This window comes from Ranitomeya variabilis, chromosome 1 (assembly GCF_051348905.1).
Source record: "Ranitomeya variabilis isolate aRanVar5 chromosome 1, aRanVar5.hap1, whole genome shotgun sequence".
NCBI lineage: Eukaryota > Metazoa > Chordata > Amphibia > Anura > Dendrobatidae > Ranitomeya > Ranitomeya variabilis.
The window spans coordinates 168,631,911-168,656,710 of NC_135232.1; the positions used below are offsets into that span (position 1 = coordinate 168,631,911).

The window sequence follows — 24,800 nt, forward strand, 5'->3', positions numbered from 1 at the left end:
TAATTATTAGCCAAAAATGCAAACATTTTACAAAACAAAAATTTCCACGGATTACATTCATAACAGGAGTTATAATTGCATGCTGGATCAATATTCTGCTGGATCTGCAAACTGTTAAACTGAAGGCAAATCCAGCATGATTATATAAAATATGAAAATATGACATATAGTGTTGAAAAAATGTAAGATATATTTGCACAAAATAAACGTAAGTGAACTTGCTTTGCTTGCCTTAAATTTACAAAGTAAATGTCAAATACAATGGCATTTCCAGCCATCATATATACCATATAGTCACAGTTCTTTTCTAAATGGTACAGCATTTCACTTTTGAGGGACTTTTGTTATTTGTTTTAATCTGAAATATATGCAGGCGTTGGGGGCATAAATTTATCCAGCGAACGAAGAACATTTGTCTGAAACTATATGACCCTAAAATTTAAATCCTGCTTTACCTGCTATATTAGCTTTCATTCTATGAAAGAACATTATATATACTGCAGCAGAAGAAAACACATTTGTAACATAAAAAATGTAGGATATATAGGCACAGCTTGCTAATATATAATGATGAAAATTATGCATTATACATTACAAACAATAAAATTTCTCAATAAGCATTGGTAGCATACTGTAGTAGAGAATAAATATTAGCAGACAGCTTATTTATGTGTATAGACTGTGATGTAGACATCATTGGCATGTACATATTAGTTTAACAAAATTAAATAAGGGTATGGATGCAGTCGGAAGGCCATATACAATCGCTGAAAGTGTTGGCACCTTTGAAATTATTGCTGAAAATTAAGTATTTCTCCCAGAAAATGATTGTACTAGTTACACATGTTTTGTTATAAACGTTAATATGGAGCATCTTATGGGGCCCATCATAAACTTTATGGAGCATTATATGGGGCGTATTTTGTATGGAGCATCTTATGGGGCCCATCATGAACTGTATGGAGCATTATATGGGGCTCCTGATTAAATATGGATATTCAAAAATACAACCTACTGATATCTCAATTAATTTTACTTTTATTGGTATCTATTTTTATTTTTGAAATTTTCCATTAGCTGTTGCATGTCTTACCCTAGGCTTATACGCGTGTCAGGACTCTGAACATTTTTATTACCTTTTGTGCATTACTGCCCTTTTCCAATATGGCGTCTTTGGTCTCATGTGCACTGTGTCTTCCTGCTATAAAACTCCACCCCAGCCTTCAGTCTGTGCTAGAGTATTCTGCCTTGCATCCAGCTCCTGACCCTGTTGACTCCCTGGCTATATACCTGCTCCTGTGAACCTGTGTGGTTATCCTGCTACTCTGCTCTGAGTTCCTGCTGCATACACCAGTTTCCAGTAATCCTGCTTCATCTGCTGCTCATGTTTACTTCCATCTGCATTTGCTGGACATGTAAGCTGTTGCTGCTCTGCAAAGACCTGAGACTATTACCCAGGCCTCCCTGGTTGTGCTAAGATATTATTTGAACTGCCTTATAAGCATAGCTATCTGTGCTTGGACTAAACAAGGACTTATTCGTGTCAAGTATCCTCAAGAATAATTGTGCTTCATAGACTTTCTGCATGATTGCATTTTCCTCTGAAGTTCCCTATAGACTGTTTAAGCTGCGTTTAATATTTATACCAAGTGTTGTGGACTTGAGTTTCTCTCTGCACCTGTTTGAATCACTGTGTGATAATATAGACTTTACCACTTATAAAACTGTGTCCTGTTGTCTTTTTCAATGCAATGAGTCTCCTGAGTTATCCCCTATAATTATTACAGGATATCTAGCCAGAAAAGAGGAGACTGCTGGAACAATGACTGCAGAAAGCAGATTAGAGCAGGTGTTTTCCATAATTAGATCACTGCAGAAAGATGTGGAAGGTCTGCAAAAGAAGTTTGGAAGCTTTGAACACAATCAACAAGTGTTTGGACAAACTTTGCAGGACTTAAGCACCCGCATGGCAGTCCAGGAAAACAAACTTGCTGGCATAGAGTCCCAGTATGGACGGGCTTTTCAGGACATAAGCACGCAAATAGCTGCACAAGCGACTTTACCCTCTGGGAAACTGCCACCAGCTAGCCCACCTAAGTTGCCCCCATTCAGTTTTAATGGTGATCGTGACAAATTTCGTGGCTTTGTGAATCAATGTATGCTATATTTTGATGTGCATGCTGACCGTTTTCCTACTGATAGATCCAAAGTATTGTGTGTAATAATGCTGCTGACCTCACGAGCGCTCACCTGGGCGAATCCGATGATCGAGTCTCGTGACCCACGGTTAAATAACTTGGATGATTTCTTGGCTGCTATGGTTTGATGATCCTAATCACCGTGCAACCGCTGAATCTGCTTTATTGTCTTTACGCCAGGATAAACGTTCTGTTATTGAGTATACTACTGAATTCAGGAGATTAGCGGTAGACACCAATTTGGACAGTTATGCACAATTGCCTATTTTTAAAAGGGGTCTGTCTAGTATTATAAAAGATGAATTAGCTCGCTCTGAGTCACCACAAGAGCTAGAAACGTTTATACAGCATTGTGTGCGCATAGACATTTGCCTTACTTAGCGTAGGCATGAGAAGTTTGCTGCACATAACCGTATTTAATAACAACCAAAATCCAATGTACATACTTAGAGACCAGGGTGGCAGAGAATATCTGTCTGCAAACTCAAATCAAAAATCAGCTCCAAACAGTATTAGATAACAGCAGGAGGACAAAAAGAACAAACTGATTATATCTAAAATATATCATATCATTTTATTATATCATAGAAAAGGTAAAATGTCACAACAATATATAGAACACCAAAAAACAATGCAGACTGTTATGAACCCCACCCACACATATCCCCACCCCACATATACACTTCAGTCCCTGGAAAAATAAATAAATAAAGGTCCAAAGACCGTAACTCAGGGAACAGATAGTGCGTCCAAACATGGACGTCAGGGAAGCAGCATGCATGAACCAGATGATCGGGAATAAAGTTACACCCGTCTATCTAACATCTAAGGTGCAATAGTGCATGGCAAGAAATGCAGTGCTTACCAACAGATGAGTGGAAACAAGGAGGGGGGTGGATGGAGTATACTACTGAATTCAGGAGATTAGCGGTAGATACCAATTGGGAAAGTTATGCACAATTGCCTATTTTTAAAAGGGGTCTGTCTAGTATTGTAAAAGATGAATTAGCTCGCTCTGAGTCACCACAAGAGCTAGAAACGTTTATACAGCATTGTGTGCGCATAGACATTCGCCTTACTGAGCGTAGGCAGGAGAAGTTTGCTGCATATAACCGTATTTCTAACTTTTCCCTTCTTTCCAAAGAGCCTGCAGGTAAAACCTCTCGGGAGGTGGAGGAGGTGCCCATGCAAATTGATTCCGTTCAGAGGCACGAGATTAATGAGCGCCGGGAGCATCGCCTTCGTGAAAGTCTATGTTTCTACTGCGGTCAGTCTTTCCACTTTTTAATCAACTGTCCCAAGTGTCCCAAGCAGCCTAACAAAGTGCTAGCTGTGGTAGGAGAATATGACAACTGTGATAATGAATCTGACATCTCTGAATGTAGCCTGTTGTGAATTCTGTTCTCGAACTCCCTCCGGTGGTTATGAATGGTACTTCGGCGAGTTCTGTCCATGGACTCCCTCTGATGGCTGTGAGTGGAGCTGCTGGTTCTGAGGTTCCTTCCTCAGCTGACCTCGTTTAGTTCTAGGCTGCTGCTCTATTTAACTCCACTTAGATCGTTACTTGATGCCAGCTGTCAATGTCCTAGTACTGGTTCAGTTCTCTCTTGGATCTTTCAGATGACCTGTCTACTTCAGCAAAAGCTAAGTCCCTGCTAGCTTATTTGTTTACCATTGTTTTCTTGTCCAGCTTGCTATCATGATTTTGCCTTGCTAGCTGGAATCTCTGGGATGCAGAGTGGCACCTCCACGCCGTGAGTCGGTGCGGGGTCTCTTTTGCACACTCTGCGTGGTTTTTTGGAAGTTTTTATGCTGACCGCAAAGATACCTTTTCTATCCTCAAGTCTGTTTAGTTAAGTCTGGCCTCCTTTGCTGAAACCTGTTTCATTCCTGTGTTTGTGACTTCCATCTTAACTCACAGTCAATATGTGTGGGGGGCTACCTATTTCTTTGGGGAATTTCTCTGAGGCAAGTTAGGCTTTATTTTCTATCTTTAGGGGTAGTTAGCTCTTAGGCTGTGAAGAGGCGTCTAGGCAGAGTTAGGTACGCTCCACGGCTATTTCTAGTTGTTGTGATAGGATTAGGGGTTGCGGTCAGCAGAGCTCCCACTTCCCAGAGCTTGTCCTGTATTACTAGTTTGCTCATCAGGTCATTCCTAGTGCTCCTAACCACCAGGTCATCATAACAGTACAGCTGGCCCGTAAAGTGTTAATCCACCTCAATAGAGGGATAAGAGAAGTTCTGAGACCATTTTTTTTTTCCTCTGCAGCGTGTTTTGTTTTTCTTTTCCCCTAAATCTCTGGGTGGTTCAGGACACAGGTGTAGATATGGACATTCAAGGTCTGTCCTCTTGTGTGGATCAACTCACTGCAGGGGTACAAGGCATTCAAGATTATGTAGTTCAGAACCCGATGTTAGAACCCAGAATTCCAATTCCTGATTTGTTTTCTGCGGATAGATCTAAGTTCCTGAATTTCAAAAATAATTGTAGACTGTTTCTTGCTTTGAAACCCCACTCCTCTGGTGACCCCATTCAGCAAGTAAAAATCATCATTTCTTTGCTACGTGGCGACCCTCAAGACTGGGCATTTTCCCTTGCGCCAGGAGATCCTGCATTGCGTAATGTAGATGCGTTTTTTCTGGTGCTTGGGTTGCTTTATGATGAACCAGATTCAGTGGATCAGGCAGAGAAAATCTTGCTGGCTTTGTGTCAGGGTCAGGATGAGGCGGAGGTATATTGTCAGAAGTTTAGAAAGTGGTCTGTGCTTACTCAGTGGAATGAGTGTGCCCTGGCGGCAATTTTCAGAAAGGGTCTTTCTGAAGCCCTTAAGGATGTTATGGTGGGATTCCCCATGCCTGCTGGTCTGAATGAGTCTATGTCCTTGGCCATTCAGATCGATCGACGCTTACGTGAGCGTAAAACTGTGCACCATTTGGCGGTATCTTCTGAGCAGAGGCCTGAGCCTATGCAATGTGATAGGACCTTGACCAGAGCTGAACGGCAAGAATACAGACGTCAGAATGGGCTGTGTTTTTACTGTGGTGACTCCACTCATGCTATCTCTGATTGTCCTAAACGCACTAAGCGGTTCGCTAGGTCTGCCACCATTGGTACGGTACAGCCAAAATTTCTTTTGTCCGTTACTCTGATTTGCTCTTTGTCATCCTATTCTGTTATGGCATTTGTGGATTCAGGCGCTGCCCTGAATTTGATGGACTTGGAGTTTGCCAGGCGCTGTGGTTTTTTCTTGGAGCTTTAACAGTATCCTATTCCATTGAGAGGAATTGATGCTACGCCTTTGGCCAAGAATAAGCCTCAGTACTGGACTCAATTGACCATGTGCATGGCTCCTGCACATCGGGAGGATATTCGCTTTTTGGTGTTGCATAATCTGCATGATGTGGTCGTTTTGGGTTTGCCATGGCTACAGGTCCATAATCCAGTATTGGATTGGAAATCAATGTCTGTATCCAGTTGGGGTTGTCAAGGGGTACATGGGGATGTCCCATTGTTGTCAATTTTGTCTTCCCATCCTTCTGAAGTCCCTGAGTTCTTGTCAGATTACCGGGATGTATTTGATGAGCCCAAATCCAGTGCCCTACCTCCTCATAGGGATTGCGATTGTGCTATTAATTTGATTCCTGGTAGTAAGTTTCCGAAGGGCCGACTGTTCAATTTATCTGTGCCAGAACACGCCGCTATGCGGAGTTATGTAAAGGAGTCCTTGGAGAAAGGGCATATTCGCGCGTCATCGTCACCGTTGGGAGCAGGGTTCTTTTTTGTGGCCAAGAAGGATGGTTCTCTGAGACCTTGTATAGATTACCGCCTTCTCAATAAAATCACCGTCAAATTTCAGTACCCCTTGCCGCTACTGTCTGATTTGTTTGCTCGGATTAAGGGGGCTAGCTGGTTCACCAAGATAGATCTTCAAGGGGCGTATAATCTTGTGCGTATTAAACAGGGCGACGAATGGAAAACAGCATTTAATATGCCCGAGGGCCATTTTGAGTACCTGGTGATGCCATTCGGGCTTTCTAATGCTCCATCTGTGTTTCAGTCCTTTATGCATGACATCTTCCGAAAGTACCTGGATAGATTCATGATTGTATATTTGGATGATATTTTGGTTTTTTCGGACGATTGGGAGTCTCATGTGAAGCAGGTCAGAATGGTGTTCCAGGTCCTTCGTGCTAATTCCTTGTTTGTGAAGGGGTCTAAATTAGGGTTGAGCGAAACGGGTCGTTCATTTTCAAAAGTCGCCGACTTTTGGCAAAGTCGGCGTCTCATGAAACCGAGCCGATCCCAGCGTTGCATCGGCCATGCGGTACGCGACTTTCGCGCCAAAGTCGCGTTTCAATGACACGAAAAGCGCCATTTCTCAGCCAATGAAGGTGAAAGCAGAGTGTGGGCAGCGTGATGACATAGATCTCAGTCCCCACCATCTTAGAGAAGGGCATTGCAGTGATTGGCTTGCTTTCTGCGGCGTCACAGGGGCTATAAAGGGGCGTTCCCGCCAACCGCCATCTTACTGCTGCTGATCTGAGCATAGGGAGAGGTTGCTGCCGCTTCTTCAGAAGCAGGGATAGTGATAGGCAGGGTACATAAAGCTGCAAACCGCTTGTGCTGTAGCGATTTCCACTGTCCAACACCACCTTTTGTTTGCAGGGACAGTGGAAGCTACATTTTTTTTTCCTCAGCGCTGTCGCTCATTGGGCTGCCCTAGAAGGCTCCCTGACCCTGATAGCTGCGTTGCTGTGCCTGTGTGTGTACGACGCTGTGCAAACCAACTGCTTTTTTCAAAGCACAAATCCTCTTGTTCCTTCCTTTCTGCACAGCTATCTTTTTTGTTTGTCCACACTTTTTATTTAATTTGTGCATCAGTCCACTCCTTATTGCTGCCTGCCATACCTGGCTGAGATTACTGCAGGGAGATAGTAATTGTAGGACAGTCCCTGTTTTTTTTTTTTTTTTTGTGGGAGATTAAGATTGGCATTTCTGCTAGAGTGCCATCCCTGTGTGTGCCATCTCTCACTCAGCGGGCCATAGAAAGCCTTTGGATTTTTTATTATTTGGTTTCTAAAGTCTCCCTGAAAAAAAAAAAAAATTCAAACAGTGGGAGATTAATATTGCCCTTTCTGCTTGTGTGCCACTCCTGACTCCTGTGTGTGCCATCTCTCACTCAGTGGGCCATAGAAAGCCTATTTATGTTTTATTATTTGGTTTCTAAAGTCTCCCTGAAAAAAAAAAAAAATTCAAACAGTGGGAGATTAATATTGCCCTTTCTGCTTGTGTGCCACTCCTGACTCCTGTGTGTGCCATCTCTCACTCAGTGGGCCATAGAAAGCCTTTTTTTGTTTTATTATTTGGTTTCTAAAGTCTCCCTGGAAAAAAAAAATTCAAACAGTAGGAGATTAATATTGCCCTTTCTGCTTGTGTGCCACTCCTGACTCCTGTGTGTGCCATCTCTCACTCAGTGGGCCATAGAAAGCCTTTGTTTTTTTTATTATTTGGTTTCTAAAGTCTCCCTGAAAAAAAAAAAAATTCAAACAGTAGGAGATTAATATTGCCCTTTCTGCTTGTGTGCCACTCCTGACTCCTGTGTGTGCCATCTCTCACTCAGTGGGCCATAGAAAGCCTATTTATGTTTTATTATTTGGTTTCTAAAGTCTCCCTGAAAAAAAAAAAAAATTAAAACAGTGGGAGATTAATATTGCCCTTTCTGCTTGTGTGCCACTCCTGACTCCTGTGTGTGCCATCTCTCACTCAGTGGGCCATAGAAAGCCTTTTTTTGTTTTATTATTTGGTTTCTAAAGTCTCCCTGGAAAAAAAAAATTCAAACAGTAGGAGATTAATATTGCCCTTTCTGCTTGTGTGCCACTCCTGACTCCTGTGTGTGCCATCTCTCACTCAGTGGGCCATAGAAAGCCTTTGTTTTTTTTATTATTTGGTTTCTAAAGTCTCCCTGAAAAAAAAAAAATTCAAACAGTAGGAGATTAATATTGCCCTTTCTGCTTGTGTGCCACTCCTGACTCCTGTGTGTGCCATCTCTCACTCAGTGGGCCATAGAAAGCCTATTAATTTTTTTGCTTGATTTGTGTTCTAAAATCTACCTGAAAAAAAATCACTACATCAATCAGTGGGAGAAAAATATTGGCCTCAGGGCTTGTGTGCCACTCCTGACTCCTGTGTGTGCCATCTCTCACTCATTGGGCCATAGAAAGCCTATTAATTTTTTTGCTTGATTTGGGTTCTAAAATCTACCTGAAAAAAAATCACTACATCAATCAGTGGGAGAAAAATATTGGCCTCAGGGCTTGTGTGCCACTCCTGACTCCTGTGTGTGCCATCTCTCACTCAGTGGGCCATAGAAAGCCTATTAATTTTTTTGCTTGATTTGTGTTCTAAAATCTACCTGAAAAAAAATCACTACATCAATCAGTGGGAGAAAAATATTGGCCTCAGGGCTTGTGTGCCACTCCTGACTCCTGTGTGTGCCATCTCTCACTCAGTGGGCCATAGAAAGCCTATTAATTTTTTTGCTTGATTTGGGTTCTAAAATCTACCTGAAAAAAAATCACTACATCAATCAGTGGGAGAAAAATATTGGCCTCAGGGCTTGTGTGCCACTCCTGACTCCTGTGTGTGCCATCTCTCACTCAGTGGGCCATAGAAAGCCTATTTATGTTTTATTATTTGGTTTCTAAAGTCTCCCTGAAAAAAAAAAAATTTTTAAAACAGTGGGAGATTAATATTGCCCTTTCTGCTTGTGTGCCACTCCTGACTCCTGTGTGTGCCATCTCTCACTCAGTGGGCCATAGAAAGCCTTTTTTTGTTTTATTATTTGGTTTCTAAAGTCTCCCTGGAAAAAAAAATTCAAACAGTAGGAGATTAATATTGCCCTTTCTGCTTGTGTGCCACTCCTGACTCCTGTGTGTGCCATCTCTCACTCAGTGGGCCATAGAAAGCCTATTAATTTTTTTGCTTGATTTGTGTTCTAAAATCTACCTGAAAAAAAATCACTACATCAATCAGTGGGAGAAAAATATTGGCCTCAGGGCTTGTGTGCCACTCCTGACTCCTGTGTGTGCCATCTCTCACTCATTGGGCCATAGAAAGCCTATTAATTTTTTTGCTTGATTTGGGTTCTAAAATCTACCTGAAAAAAAATCACTACATCAATCAGTGGGAGAAAAATATTGGCCTCAGGGCTTGTGTGCCACTCCTGACTCCTGTGTGTGCCATCTCTCACTCAGTGGGCCATAGAAAGCCTATTAATTTTTTTGCTTGATTTGGGTTCTAAAATCTACCTGAAAAAAAATCACTACATCAATCAGTGGGAGAAAAATATTGGCCTCAGGGCTTGTGTGCCACTCCTGACTCCTGTGTGTGCCATCTCTCACTCAGTGGGCCATAGAAAGCCTATTAATTTTTTTGCTTGATTTGGGTTCTAAAATCTACCTGAAAAAAAATCACTACATCAATCAGTGGGAGAAAAATATTGGCCTCAGGGCTTGTGTGCCACTCCTGACTCCTGTGTGTGCCATCTCTCACTCAGTGGGCCATAGAAAGCCTATTAATTTTTTTGCTTGATTTGGGTTCTAAAATCTACCTGAAAAAAAAATCACTACATCAATCAGTGGGAGAAAAATATTGGCCTCAGGGCTTGTGTGCCACTCCTGACTCCTGTGTGTGCCATCTCTCACTCAGTGGGCCATAGAAAGCCTATTAATTTTTTTGCTTGATTTGTGTTTTAAAATCTACCTGAAAAAAAATCACTACATCAATCAGTGGGAGAAAAATATTGGCCTCAGGGCTTGTGTGCCACTCCTGACTCCTGTGTGTGCCATCTCTCACTCAGTGGGCCATAGAAAGCCTATTTATTTTTTATTATTTGGTTTCTAAAGTCTCCCTGAAAAATAAAAAAAAAATAAAACAGTGGGAGATTAATATTGCCCTTTCTGCTTGTGTGCCACTCCTGACTCCTGTGTGTGCCATCTCTCACTCAGTGGGCCATAGAAAGCCTATTTATTTTTTATTATTTGGTTTCTAAAGTCTCCCTGAAAAAGAAAAAAAAATAAAACAGTGGGAGATTAATATTGTCCTTTCTGCTTGTGTGCCACTCCTGACTCCTGTGTGTGCCATCTCTCACTCAGTGGGCCATAGAAAGCCTATTTATTTTTTATTATTTGGTTTCTAAAGTCTCCCTGAAAAATAAAAAAAAATAAAACAGTGGGAGATTAATATTGCCCTTTCTGCTTGTGTGCCACTCCTGACTCCTGTGTGTGCCATCTCTCACTCAGTGGGCCATAGAAAGCCTTTTTTTTATTATTTGGTTTCTAAAGTCTCCCTGAAAAAGAAAAAAAAAATAAAACAGTGGGAGATTAATATTGACATTTGTGCTTGAGTGACAGTCCTGCGTGTGTGGCATCTCTGTGATTTGGTGCCACAGAAAACAGAGTGTGTAACATTGTGCCTGATTTTCCTTGTGGTTTCACCAACCTGTTAAGGGATATTGAAATCATACTGAAGTTATAGCTCACCGTGTAAGTTGTTTGACAGCAACAAATAAAGATACTTTGGTTAAGTTTTTAAAACAATGAGGAAGTCTGGTGCAAGAGGTCGTCGTGGCCGTGGGCGTTCATTGTCAGCTGGTAATGATGGTAGTGGTAGTGGAGCATCAGGTAGTCATGGGGATAAAAATATTCCACCTAAGTCTGGAGCTGTGGAGCCAGTTTCGTCGTCTGGCTACACAAGGCCTCGAACGCTCTCTTTTCTGGGAGTAGGAAAACTGCTTTTAAAGGCGGAGCAGCAACAGCAAGTTTTGGCTTACATTGCAGACTCAGCCTCTAGCTCTTTTGCCTCCTCTTCTGAAACTGGTAAATGTAAAAGCAGCGCGTCGCTTGTGGATGTTCACGGTCAGGGACAAGTCGCTTCCTTGTCCTCTTCAGCAAAAACTACAACAAGAGAGAAGGGTGCAGCAGGCGACACAACGGGTAACTCCATGGAGCTCTTTACACATACCGTCCCTGGCTTAGAAAGTGAAACAGTTAACAGGCCATGCCCATTACAAGTAGATTCTGACATGGAGTGCACTGATGCACAGCCACAGCCAGAGTACTATGCTGCTCCTTTGACTCAGACCACCACATTGCCCTCTCAGGGTACTGATCCACAATCAGACCCTGATGAGACTATGTTGCCCCGCCACGAACGCTATACCACCGACCGACACAGTGACACATACGAAGTTGTACACGAGCTCGAAGAGGAGGTAATAGATGACCCAGTTGTTGACCCCGATTGGCAGCCATTGGGGGAACAGGTTGCAGGCGGCAGTAGTTCAGAAGCGGAGGTGGAGGAGGGGCCGCAGCAGGCATCAACATCGCAACAGGTTCCATCTGCCGGGCCCATATCTGGCCCAAAACGCGTGTCAAAGCCAAAACCTGTTGGAGGACAGCGTGGCCATCCGGTTAAAGCTCAGTCTGCAATCCCTGAAAAGGGATACGATGCTAGGAAGAGTGCAGTCTGGCATTTTTTTAAACAACATCCAATAGATCAGCGCAAAGTCATCTGTCAAAAATGTTCAACTAGCTTAAGCAGAGGTCAGAATCTGAAAAGTCTAAATACTAGTTGCATGCATAGACACTTAACCACCATGCATTTTCAAGCCTGGACTAACTACCAAACGTCCCTTAAGGTTGTAGCACCCTCGGCCAATGTTGGCTGTAGGCGTTCGCACCCCCTCCTCCTCCTCCTCCTCGTCCTCCTGCAGAAGCTACAGCTCTTCCACAGACCGCAGTCGGCCAACCACTCCATCGGCAGATGACACTGTTGCACACCAGTTGTCCCATTATGGGCCAGCTACTGGCAAGCGTCAGCAGGCTGTATTGGCTATGAAGTGTTTGGGCGACAACAGACACACCGCGGAAGTTCTGTCCGAGTTCTTGCAACAAGAAACGCAGTCGTGGCTGGGCACAGTAGATCTTGAGGCAGGCAAGGTAGTGAGTGATAACGGAAGGAATTTCATGGCTGCCATCTCCCTTTCCCAACTGAAACACATTCCTTGCCTGGCTCACACCTTAAACCTGGTGGTGCAGTGCTTATTGAAAACTTATCCTGGGTTCTCCGACCTGCTCCTCAAAGTGCGTGGACTTTGCTCACATATCCGATGTTCGCCTGTACACTCCAGCCGTATGCAGACCTATCAGCGGTCTTTGAACCTTCCCCAGCATCGCCTAATCATAGACGTTGCAACAAGGTGGAACTCAACACTGCACATGCTTCAGAGACTGTGCCAACAGAGGCGGGCTGTTATGTTTTTGTGGGAGGATACACATACACGGGCAGGCAGTAGGATGGCAGACATGGAGTTGTCAGGTGTGCAGTGGTCGAAGATACAAGACATGTGTCAAGTCCTTCAGTGTTTTGAGGAATGCACACGGCTGGTTAGTGCAGACAATGCCATAATAAGCATGAGCATCCCCCTAATGCGTCTGCTGATGCAAAGTTTGACGCACATAAAGGATCAGGCGTCTGCACCAGAGGAAGAGGAAAGCCTTGATGACAGTCAGCCATTGTCTGGTCAGGGCAGTGTACAGGACGAGGTAGCGGGCGAAGAGGAGGTGGAGGACGAGGAGGATGATGGGGATGAGTATATTTTTAATGCGGAAGCTTTCCCGGGGGCACTGGAAATTGGTTGCGTGGCAAGGCTGGGTTCTGGTTTTTTGAGGGACACAAGTGACGTCGATTTGCCTGAAACTGCCCCTCAACCAATCACAACCGGAGATTTGACAACTGGAACTTTGGCCCACATGGCGGATTATGCCTTACGTATCCTAAAAAGGGACACACGCATTACGAAAATGATGAACGATGACGATTACTGGTTGGCCTGCCTCCTCGATCCACGCTATAAAGGCAAATTGCAAAATATTATGCCACATGAGAACTTGGAACTAATATTAGCAACCAAACAATCAACTCTTGTTGACCATTTGCTTCAGGCATTCCCAGCACACAGCGCACGTGATCGTTCTCACACGAGCTCCAGGGGGCAGCAGACTAGGACTGTTAGGGGTGCACACATCAGAAGTGGCGTTGGACAGAGGGGTTTTCTGACCAGGTTGTGGAGTGATTTTGCTATGACCGCAGACAGGACAGGTACTGCTGCATCAATTGAAAGTGACAGGCGACAACATTTGTCCAGTATGGTTACTAACTATTTTTCATCCCTTATCGATGTTATCCCTCAACCGTCATTCCCATTTGATTACTGGGCATCAAAATTAGACACCTGGCCAGAATTGGCAGAATATGCATTGCAGGAGCTTGCTTGCCTGGCAGCAAGTGTCCTATCAGAAAGAGTATTCAGTGCTGCAGGTTCAATATTAACCGAAAAAAGGACTCGTCTGGCTACCCAAAATGTTGACGATCTAACATTCATTAAAATGAACCACAACTGGATTTCGAAATCTTTTGCCCCACCTTGCTCGGCCGACACCTAGCTTTCCTATGAAAAGCTCTTGCCTGTGGACTACTGTGAATTACTTTTCTAATGTCTAATTTTCTGCAGCTGATTGTCCAGCATACGACATGTTTACACCTCCCTAAATGGCCAAACTCCCCACACGGGGCCGTGGTATCGCGACTTGGCGCAAGCACCCGTGAGACTGTTGTTTGTCTGAAGAGGTGGGTGTGCTTGCTTTTGGTCGACGGCATTGCTACTGGGTCCCTCATAGTACAATAAAGTGTCTCTGGCGGTGGTGGTGCGCACCCAACGTCAGACACACTGTTGTAACATGAGGGGCCCTGGGCCTGTACCGCCGGCCACAAGAGAGTTCACCCGCCCCCAGGTCAAACATTGCTCTACCACTTCCACAGTTATCTCTCACACTTCCACCAATGTTTAGTCTATGCGATGACATCCTTTCATACCTGCCACTGACAATACCATTGTGTTGACATGTATGATGGTACTTAACATAGTCAGGGGCAGTGTCCTCTATTTACCACAGTATATACTTTGCGCTAAATTAGTAGGTCTGAAACAACGCAGAGGATCCCACCCCTGAACCCAATGATTGCACCCTTTAGTGTTTTTGTTTTGTTTTAATGCGAGACATTCACATTTAATTGTTGTTTTTGACTACTAACTGGCAGACACTCATTACAATCGGCCTCCGTTGACCAGACCACTGCTGCCCGTGTACCCCTGGAACCAATTTTACAGTGCCTACAGCCAGCCCATTTTATTGTGTTAGGCCTTCGAAGCCTGTCTGCGGTCCCTCCTTCCACTAGGCCTCCACTGACCAGACCACTGCTGCCCGTGTACCCCTGGAACCAATTATAAAGTGCCTACAGCCAGCCCATTTTATTGTGTTAGGCCTTCGAAGCCTGTCTGCAGTCCCTCCTTCCTCTAGGCCTCCACTGACCAGACCACTGCTGCCCGTGTACCCCTGGAACCAATTATAAAGTGCCTACAGCCAGCCCATTTTATTGAGTTAGGCCTTCGAAGCCTGTCTGCGGTCCCTCCTTCCACTAGGCCTCCACTGACCAGACCACTGCTGCCCGTGTACCCCTGGAACCAATTTTACAGTGCCTACAGCCAGCCCATTTTATTGTGTTAGGCCTTCGAAGCCTGTCTGCGGTCCCTCCTTCCACTAGGCCTCCACTGACCAGACCACTGCTGCCCGTGTACCCCTGGAACCAATTATAAAGTGCCTACAGCCAGCCCATTTTATTGTGTTAGGCCTTCGAAGCCTGTCTGCAGTCCCTCCTTCCACTAGGCCTCCACTGACCAGACCACTGCTGCCCGTGTACCCCTGGAACCAATTATAAAGTGCCTACAGCCAGCCCATTTTATTGTGTTAGGCCTTCGAAGCCTGTCTGCGGTCCCTCCTTCCACTAGGCCTCCACTGACCAGACCACTGCTGCCCGTGTACCCCTGGAACCAATTTTACAGTGCCTACAGCTGGCCCATTTTATTGTGTTAGGCCTTCGAAGCCTGTCGGCGGTCCCTCCTTCCACTAGGCCTACACTGACCAGACCACTGCTGCCCGTGTACCCCTGGAACCAATTTTACAGTGCCTACAGCCAGCCCATTTTATTGTGTTAGGCCTTCGAAGCCTGTCGGCGGTCCCTCCTTCCACTAGGCCTACAATGACCAGACCACTGCTGCCCGTGTACCCCTGGAACCAATTTTAAAGTGCCTACAGCCAGCCCATTTTATTGTGTTAGGCCTTCGAAGCCTGTCTGCGGTCCCTCCTTCCACTAGGCCTCCACTGACCAGACCACTGCTGCCCGTGTACCCCTGGAACCAATTATAAAGTGCCTACAGCCAGCCCATTTTATTGTGTTAGGCCTTCGAAGCCTGTCTGTGGTCCCTCCTTCCACTAGGCCTCCACTGACCAGACCACTGCTGCCCTTGTACCCCTGGAACCAATTTTAAAGTGCCTACAGCCAGCCCATTTTATTGTGTTAGGCCTTCGAAGCCTGTCTGCGGTCCCTCCTTCCACTAGGCCTCCACTGACCAGACCACTGCTGCCCGTGTACCCCTGGAACCAATTTTAAAGTGCCTACAGCCAGCCCATTTTATTGTGTCAGGCCTTCGAAGCCTGTCTGCGGTCCCTCCTTCCACTAGGCCTCCACTGACCAGACCACTGCTGCCCTTGTACCCCTGGAACCAATTTTAAAGTGCCTACAGCCAGCCCATTTTATTGTGTTAGGCCTTCGAAGCCTGTCTATGGTCCCTCCTTCCACTAGGCCTCCACTGACCAGACCACTGCTGCCCGTGTACCCCTGGAACCAATTTTACAGTGCCTACAGCCAGCCCATTTTATTGTGTTAGGCCTTCGAAGCCTGTCTGCGGTCCCTCCTTCCACTAGGCCTCCACTGACCAGACCACTGCTGCCCGTGTACCCCTGGAACCAATTATAAAGTGCCTACAGCCAGCCCATTTTATTGTGTTAGGCCTTCGAAGCCTGTCTGCAGTCCCTCCTTCCACTAGGCCTCCACTGACCAGACCACTGCTGCCCGTGTACCCCTGGAACCAATTATAAAGTGCCTACAGCCAGCCCATTTTATTGTGTTAGGCCTTCGAAGCCTGTCTGCGGTCCCTCCTTCCACTAGGCCTCCACTGACCAGACCACTGCTGCCCGTGTACCCCTGGAACCAATTTTACAGTGCCTACAGCCAGCCCATTTTATTGTGTTAGGCCTTCGAAGCCTGTCTGCGGTCCCTCCTTCCACAAGGCCTCCACTGACCAGACCACTGCTGCCCGTGTACCCCTGGAACCAATTATAAAGTGCCTACAGCCAGCCCATTTTATTGTGTTAGGCCTTGGAAGCCTGTCTGCGGTCCCTCCTTCCACTAGGCCTCCACTCACCTGACCACTGCTGCCCGTGTACCCCTGGAACCAATTTTACAGTGCATAGAGCCTATTTTTTTATTTTATTTAATATTAATAAAGCCATTATGTACTACGCTGTACCACGCTATGAGCTACCCAGTTGACAATTCTTTTGCGAGAAAAGCCATCCCACCCCTCCACCAGCATGTTAAAGACCACATTGTCCTTTCATTCTGTCAATCTGTGAGTCCAAAGGTACACCTGACAATAGACACATGGAGCGGTAGGCATGGCCACGGAAGGTTACGTGTCCTTTGTGGCACAATGGGTTAATGTATTGGATGCATGGTCCACACAGGGGACAGCCTGGTAAGTCTGTCTGCAGTCCCTAATTCAAGTTGTCCTCAAATGAATAAATCTGAGCTTCAACCTTCTGGCTCTCATTAAGTGCTGTGTTTTTAAAAATTGGTGGCTCCGGCCTACTAACGGTGTCTGCCCCTGCCTGGTGTTGTCCTCAACTGAATAAAGCTGAGCTTCTACCTTCTGGCTTTGATTAACTGCTGTTTTTAAAAAAAATTGGTGGTTCCGGCCTACTAACGGTGTCTGCCCCTGCCTGGTGTTGTCCTCAACTGAATAAAGCTGAGCTTCTACCTTCTGGCTTTGATTAACCCCTTCCCGACCCATGACGCCACGTAGGCGTCATGAAAACCCGTGCCAATCCGACCCATGACGCCTATGTGGCGTCATGGAATGATCGCGTCCCTGCAGATCGGGTGAAGGGGTTAACTCCCATTTTACCCGATCTGCAGAGACAGGGGGAGTGGTACTTCAGCCCAGGGGGGGTGGCTTCACCCCCCCGTGGCTACGATCGCTCTGATTGGCTGTTGAAAGTGAAACTGCCAATCAGAGCGATTTGTAATATTTCACCTAAAAAACTGGTGAAATATTACAATCCAGCCATGGCCGATGCTGCAATATCATCGGCCATGGCTGGAAAACCTGAAGTGACCCCCCCCACAGCCACCGATCGCCCCCCCAGTCCTCCGTTATGGGGTCCGGTCCCCTCCGTCCGCCTGCCGGCTCCCCCGTCCTGCTGTCCGCTCCCCCCTGTGGTCCGATCACCCCCCCTGTGGTCCGATCACCCTCCCTGTGCTCCAATCCACCCCCCCACCACCCCTTCATACTTACCGATCCTCCCGGTGTCCGGCCGTCTCCTCGCTGGGCGCCGCCATCTTCCAAAATGGCGGGCGCATGCTCAGTACGCCCGCCGCATCTGCCAGCCGGCAGATTCCTTACAAGTACATTTTGATCGCTGTGGTAGGTTCTACCACAGCGATCAAAATAAAAAAAATAATAAATAAACCCCCCCTTTATCACCCCCATAGATAGGGACAATAATAAAATAAAGAAAATATTTTTTTTTTCTTTTTCCACTAGGGTTAGGGTTAGAACTAGGGTTAGGGTTAGAACTAGGGTTAGGGTTACGGGTAGGGTTAGGGTTAGGGGTAGGGTTAGGGTTACAGGTAGGGTTAGGGTTAGGGGTAGGGTTAGGGTTATGGCATGTGCGGATTTGGCCGTGGATCCGCAGCGGATTGGCCGCGGATCCGCAGCGGATTGGCCGCGGCTCCGCAGCGGATTGGCCGCGGATCCGCAGCGGATTGGCCGCTGCGAATTCGTAGCAGTTTTCCATCAGGTTTACAGTACCGTGTACACCTATGGAAAACCAAATCCGCTGTGCCCATGGTGCGGAAAATTCCGTGCAGAAACGCTGCGTTGTATTTTCCACAGCATGTCAATTCTTTGTGCGGATTCCGCAGCGTTTTACACCTGTTCCTCAATAGGAATCCGCAGGTGAAATCCGCACAAAAAAACACTGGAAATCTACTGTAAATCCGCAGGTAAGACGCAGTGCCTTTTACTTGCAGATTTTTCAAAAGTCGTGCGGAAAAATCTCACACGAATCCGCTACGTGGGCACATACCCTTAGGGTTAGGGTTGGAATTAGGGCTAGGGTTGGAAATAGGGTTAAGATTAGGTTTGTGGTTAGGGTTACGGATAGGGTTAGGGGTGTGTTGGGGTTACAGTTGTGGTTAGGGTTGGGATTAGGGTTAGGGTTGGGATTAGGGTTAGGATTAGGGTTGGAATTAGGGTTACGGGTGTGTTGGGGTTAGGGTTGTGGTTAGGGGTGTGTTGGGGTTAGGGTTGGGATTAGGGTTATGGCTACAGTTGGGATTAGGATTAGGGGTGTGTTGGGGTTAGTGTTGAAGTTAGAAATGAGGGGTTTCCACTGTTTAGGCACATCAGGGGTCTCCAAACGCAACATGGCGCCACCATTGATTCCAGCCAATCTTGCATTCAAAAAGTCAAATGATGCACCCTCCCTTCCAAGCCCCGACGTGTGCCCAAACAGTGGTTTACCCACACATTTGGGGTACCAGCGTACTCAGGACAAACTGGGCAACAACTGTTGGGGTCCAATTTCTCCTATTACCCTTGAAAAATTAAAAAATCCTGGGCTAAAAATCATTTTTGAGGAAAGAAAAATTATTTTTTATTTTCACGGCTCTGCGTTATAAACTTCTGTGAAGCACCTGGGGGTAGTGCTCACTATGCATCTAGATAAGTTCCTTGGGGGGTCTAGTTTCCAAAATGGGGTCACTTGTAGGGGAGCTCCAATGTTTAGGCACACAGGGGCTCTCCAAACGCGACATGGTGTCCGCTAACGATTGGAGCTAATTTTCCATTCAAAAAGTCAAATGGCACGCCTCCCCTTCCGAGCCTTGCCGTGCACCCAAACAGTGGTTTACCCCCACATATGAGGTATCAACGTACTCAGCATAAATTGCCCAACAAATTTTAGGATCCATTTTATCCTGTTGCCCATGTGAAAATGAAAAAATTGAGGCTAAAAGAAATTTTGTGTGAAAAAAAAGTACTTTTTCATTTTTACGGATCAATTTGTGAAGCACCTGAGAGTTTAAAGTGCTCACTATGCTTCTAGATAAGTTCCTTGGGGGGTCTAGTTTCCAAAATGGGGTCACTTGTGGGGGAGCTCCAATGTTTAGGCACACAGGGGCTCTCCAAACGTGACATGGTCTCTGCTAGCGTTGGAGATAATTTTTCATTCAAAAAGTCAAATGGCGCTCCTTCCCTTCCGAGCCTTACCATGTGCCCAAACAGTGGTTTACCCCCACATATGAGGTATCGGCGTACTCAGGAGAAATTGTCCAACAAATTTTAGGATCCATTTTATCCTGTTGCCCATGTGAAAATGAAAAAATTGAGGCTAAACTAATTTTTTTGTGAAAAAAAAGTACTGTTTCATTTTTACGGATCAATTTGTGAAGCACCTGGGGGTTTAAAGTGCTCACTATGCTTCTAGATAAGTTCCTTGGGGGGTCTAGTTTCCAAAATGGGGTCACTTGTGGGGGAGCTCCAATGTTTAGGCACACGGGGGCTCTCCAAACGCGACATGGTGTCCGCTAAAGATTGGAGCCAATTTTTCATTCAAAAAGTCAAATGGCGCTCCTTTCCTTCCAAGCCCTGCCTTATGCCCAAACAGTGGTTTACCCCCACATATGAGGTATCAGCGTACTCAGGACAAATTGGACACATCGTTTGTGGTACAGTTTCTCCTTTTACCCTTGGGAAAATAAAAAAATTGTTGCTAAAAGATCATTTTTGTGACTAAAAAGTTAAATGTTCATTTTTTCCTTCCATGTTGCTTCTGCTGCTGTGAAACACCTGAAGGGTTAATAAACTTCTTCAATGTGGTTTTGAGCACCTTGAGGGGTGCAGTTTTTAGAATGGTGTCACTTTTGGGTATTTTCAGCCATATAGAACCCTCAAACTGACTTCAAATGTGAGGTGGTCCCTAAAAAAAATGGTTTTGTAAATTTTGTTGTAAAAATGAGAAATCACTGGTCAAATTTTAACCCTTATAACTTCCTAGCAAAAAAAAAATTTGTTTCCAAAATTGGGCTGATGTAAAGTAGACATGTGGGAAACGTTATTTATTACCTATTTTGTGTCACATAACTCTCTGGTTTAACAGAATAAAAATTCAAAATGTGAAAATTGTAAAATTTTCAAAATTTTTGCCAAATTTCCGTTTTTTTCACAAATAAACTCAGAAATTATCGACCTAAATTTACCACTAACATGAAGCCCAATATGTCATGAAAAAAAAATCTCAGAATCGCTAGGATCCGTTGAAGCGTTCCTGAGTTATTACCTCATAAAGGGACACTGGTCAGAATTGCAAAAAACGGCAAGGTCATTAAGGCCAAAATAGGCTGGGTCATGAAGGGGTTAACTGCTGTTTTTAAAAAAAATTGGTGGTTCCGGCCTACTAACGGTGTCTGCCCCTGCCTGGTGTTGTCCTCAACTGAATAAAGCTGAGCTTCTACCTTCTGGCTCTGATGAAGCTTTTTTTTTTTTTTTTTTTTTTAATTGCTGGATGGGGCCTAATACCTCTGTTTGCTGCTCCCTGGTGTTTGTCCTCAACTGAATAAAGCTGAGCTTCTACCTTCTGGCTCTGATTAACTGCTGTTTTTAAAAAAAATTGTTGGTTCCGGCCTACTAACGGTGTCTGCCCCTGCCTGGTGTTGTCCTCAACTGAATAAAGCTGAGCTTCTACCTTCTGGCTTTGATTAACTGCTGTTTTTTAAAAAAATTGTTGGTTCCGGCCTACTAACGGTGTCTGCCCCTGCCTGGTGTTGTCCTCAACTGAATAAAGCTGAGCTTCTACCTTCTGGCTCTGATTAACTGCTGTTTTTAAAAAAAATTGTTGGTTCCGGCCTACTAACGGTGTCTGCCCCTGCCTGGTGTTGTCCTCAACTGAATAAAGCTGAGCTTCTACCTTCTGGCTCTGATTAACTGCTGTTTTTTAAAAAAATTGTTGGTTCCGGCCTACTAACGGTGTCTGCCCCTGCCTGGTGTTGTCCTCAACTGAATAAAGCTGAGCTTCTACCTTCTGGCTCTGATTAACTGCTGTTTTTAAAAAAAATTGTTGGTTCCGGCCTACTAACGGTGTCTGCCCCTGCCTGGTGTTGTCCTCAACTGAATAAAGCTGAGCTTCTACCTTCTGGCTCTGATTAACTGCTGTTTTTTAAAAAAATTGTTGGTTCCGGCCTACTAACGGTGTCTGCCCCTGCCTGGTGTTGTCCTCAACTGAATAAAGCTGAGCTTCTACCTTCTGGCTTTGATTAACTGCTGTTTTTAAAAAAAATTGTTGGTTCCGGCCTACTAACGGTGTCTGCCCCTGCCTGGTGTTGTCCTCAACTGAATAAAGCTGAGCTTCTACCTTCTGGCTCTGATTAACTGCTGTTTTTTAAAAAAAATTGTTGGTTCCGGCCTACTAACGGTGTCTGCCCCTGCCTGGTGTTGTCCTCAACTGAATAAAGCTGAGCTTCTACCTTCTGGCTTTGATTAACTGCTGTTTTTAAAAAAAATTGGTGGTTCCGGCCTACTAACGGTGTCTGCCCCTGCCTGGTGTTGTCCTCAACTGAATAAAGCTGAGCTTCTACCTTCTGGCTCTGATTAACTGCTGTTTTTTAAAAAATTGGTGGTTCCGGCCTACTAACGGTGTCTGCCCCTGCCTGGTGTTGTCCTCAACTGAATAAAGCTGAGCTTCTACCTTCTGGCTTTGATTAACTGCTGTTTTTAAAAAAAATTGTTGGTTCCGGCCTACTAACGGTGTCTGCCCCTGCCTGGTGTTGTCCTCAACTGAATAAAGCTGAGCTTCTACCTTCTGGCTCTGATTAACTGCTGTTTTTTAAAAAATTGGTGGTTCCGGCTTACTAACGGTGTCTGCCCCTGCCTGGTGTTGTCCTCAACTGAATAAAGCTGAGCTTCTACCTTCTGGCTTTGATTAACTGCTGTTTTTAAAAAAAATTGTTGGTTCCGGCCTACTAACGGTGTCTGCCCCTGCCTGGTGTTGTCCTCAACTGAATAAAGCTGAGCTTCTACCTTCTGGCTCTGATTAACTGCTGTTTTTAAAAAAAATTGTTGGTTCCGGCCTACTAACGGTGTCTGCCCCTGCCTGGTGTTGTCCTCAACTGAATAAAGCTGAGCTTCTACCTTCTGGCTTTGATTAACTGCTGTTTTTAAAAAAAATTGTTGGTTCCGGCCTACTAACGGTGTCTGCCCCTGCCTGGTGTTGTCCTCAACTGAATAAAGCTGAGCTTCTACCTTCTGGCTCTGATTAACTGCTGTTTTTAAAAAAATTGGTGGTTCCGGCCTACTAACGGTGTCTGCCCCTGCCTGGTGTTGTCTTCAACTGAATAAAGCTGAGCTTCTACCTTCTGGCTTTGATTAACTGCTGTTTTTAAAAAAAAATTGGTGGTTCCGGCCTACTAACGGTGTCTGCCCCTGCCTGGTGTTGTCCTCAACTGAATAAAGCTGAGCTTCTACCTTCTGGCTCTGATGAAGCTTTTTTTTTTTTTTTTTTTTTTAATTGCTGGATGGGGCCTAATACCTCTGTTTGCTGCTCCCTGGTGTTTGTCCTCAACTGAATAAAGCTGAGCTTCTACCTTCTGGCTCTGATTAACTGCTGTTTTTAAAAAAATTGGTGGTTCCGGCCTACTAACGGTGTCTGCCCCTGCCTGGTGTTGTCCTCAACTGAATAAAGCTGAGCTTCTACCTTCTGGCTCTGATTAACTGCTGTTTTTTAAAAAAATTGTTGGTTCCGGCCTACTAACGGTGTCTGCCCCTGCCTGGTGTTGTCCTCAACTGAATAAAGCTGAGCTTCTACCTTCTGGCTTTGATTAACTGCTGTTTTTAAAAAAAATTGTTGGTTCCGGCCTACTAACGGTGTCTGCCCCTGCCTGGTGTTGTCCTCAACTGAATAAAGCTGAGCTTCTACCTTCTGGCTTTGATTAACTGCTGTTTTTAAAAAAAATTATTGGTTCCGGCCTACTAACGGTGTCTGCCCCTGCCTGGTGTTGTCCTCAACTGAATAAAGCTGAGCTTCTACCTTCTGGCTCTGATTAACTGCTGTTTTTAAAAAAATTGGTGGTTCCGGCCTACTAACGGTGTCTGCCCCTGCCTGGTGTTGTCCTCAACTGAATAAAGCTGAGCTTCTACCTTCTGGCTTTGATTAACTGCTGTTTTTAAAAAATATTGTTGGTTCCGGCCTACTAACGGTGTCTGCCCCTGCCTGGTGTTGTCCTCAACTGAATAAAGCTGAGCTTCTACCTTCTGGCTCTGATTAACTGCTGTTTTTAAAAAAATTGGTGGTTCCGGCCTACTAACGGTGTCTGCCCCTGCCTGGTGTTGTCCTCAACTGAATACAGCTGAGCTTCAACCTTCTGGCTTTGGGCCTATAGTATCAGATATTAAACTGTATTTGGCCTACTAGTGTGGTTGGGCCCTTAAAACAGTGTCTGCTGCTCCTGGGTTTGCTACTCCACTGAACAAAGCAATGCCGCCTGTTTAGTCCTGTCCTGTTACCAATTTTGAACTGCATTTAGCCTACTTTATTCTTTGGCACTATATCTGTTTCCTCCTCATCCTGCCCATTGCCCAGCCACTGCTAGATGAGTCTGCTGGTACATTGACCTAGACCACTACATTCCCCTTGCACTCTACACAGCCAGAATCTGACCCTGCTGAAAGTAAGGTTCCCCTTCCCGCATGTTATACCACCTTACACAGGGACAAAGAGGAAGGTGCAGATGAAAGTGCAGGTTCCTTCATCAGGTGGGGGGCATACTCATTGGCGACGTCACTGGCACAGGGCCCCTCAGAGTACGCAAAAGTGTCGCTGCAGGTGGGAGGCGCCCCCGCCGTGCAAACACACCGCTGTACTTTGAGGGGCCCTGTGCCAGTGCCAATGCCAACGAGTGGGCCCCCCTGCTTGCTTAGGATCACAGCACTTGCAAACTTGACATACTTACCTCTCACTGCTCCACCGCCGTGACGTAGTCCACGTTTCCTGTGCCCGTTTCCTTGAACCAGCCCTACCCCCCACAACTTTAGCCAAATGACCCCCCAATTTTCAATGGCTACCTATTATTGTAAGGTAAATTAAGATTGACAAGCTTAAGTAACAAGAATTGATGTTTTTGGCATTAAAATGGGCACTGTAGGTGTTTTCCTGGCCTCCACTCACTGCCGACTATGCTTCCCCATTGACTTGCATTGGGTTTCGTGTTTCGGTCGATCCCCGACTTTTAGCGACAATCGGCCGACTGCAATCGACTCGACTCTGGGCAAAATCGGGTTTCCCAAAACCCGACTCGATCTTAAAAAA

At 45.4% G+C, this 24,800-nt stretch overlaps 1 long non-coding RNA gene across 1 annotated transcript; it reads right to left on the reverse strand.

Annotated features, from left to right (window-relative positions):
- Window positions 1-20,872: 20,872 nt before the first annotated feature.
- On the reverse strand, window positions 20,873-23,299 carry LOC143793803 (uncharacterized). The gene is made up of 3 exons (XR_013220270.1): window positions 22,961-23,299; window positions 22,739-22,848; window positions 20,873-21,074 (listed from the first exon to the last, which is right to left on the reverse strand). It is a non-coding gene; the product is annotated as an uncharacterized LOC143793803 (long non-coding RNA).
- Window positions 23,300-24,800: the final 1,501 nt, after the last annotated feature.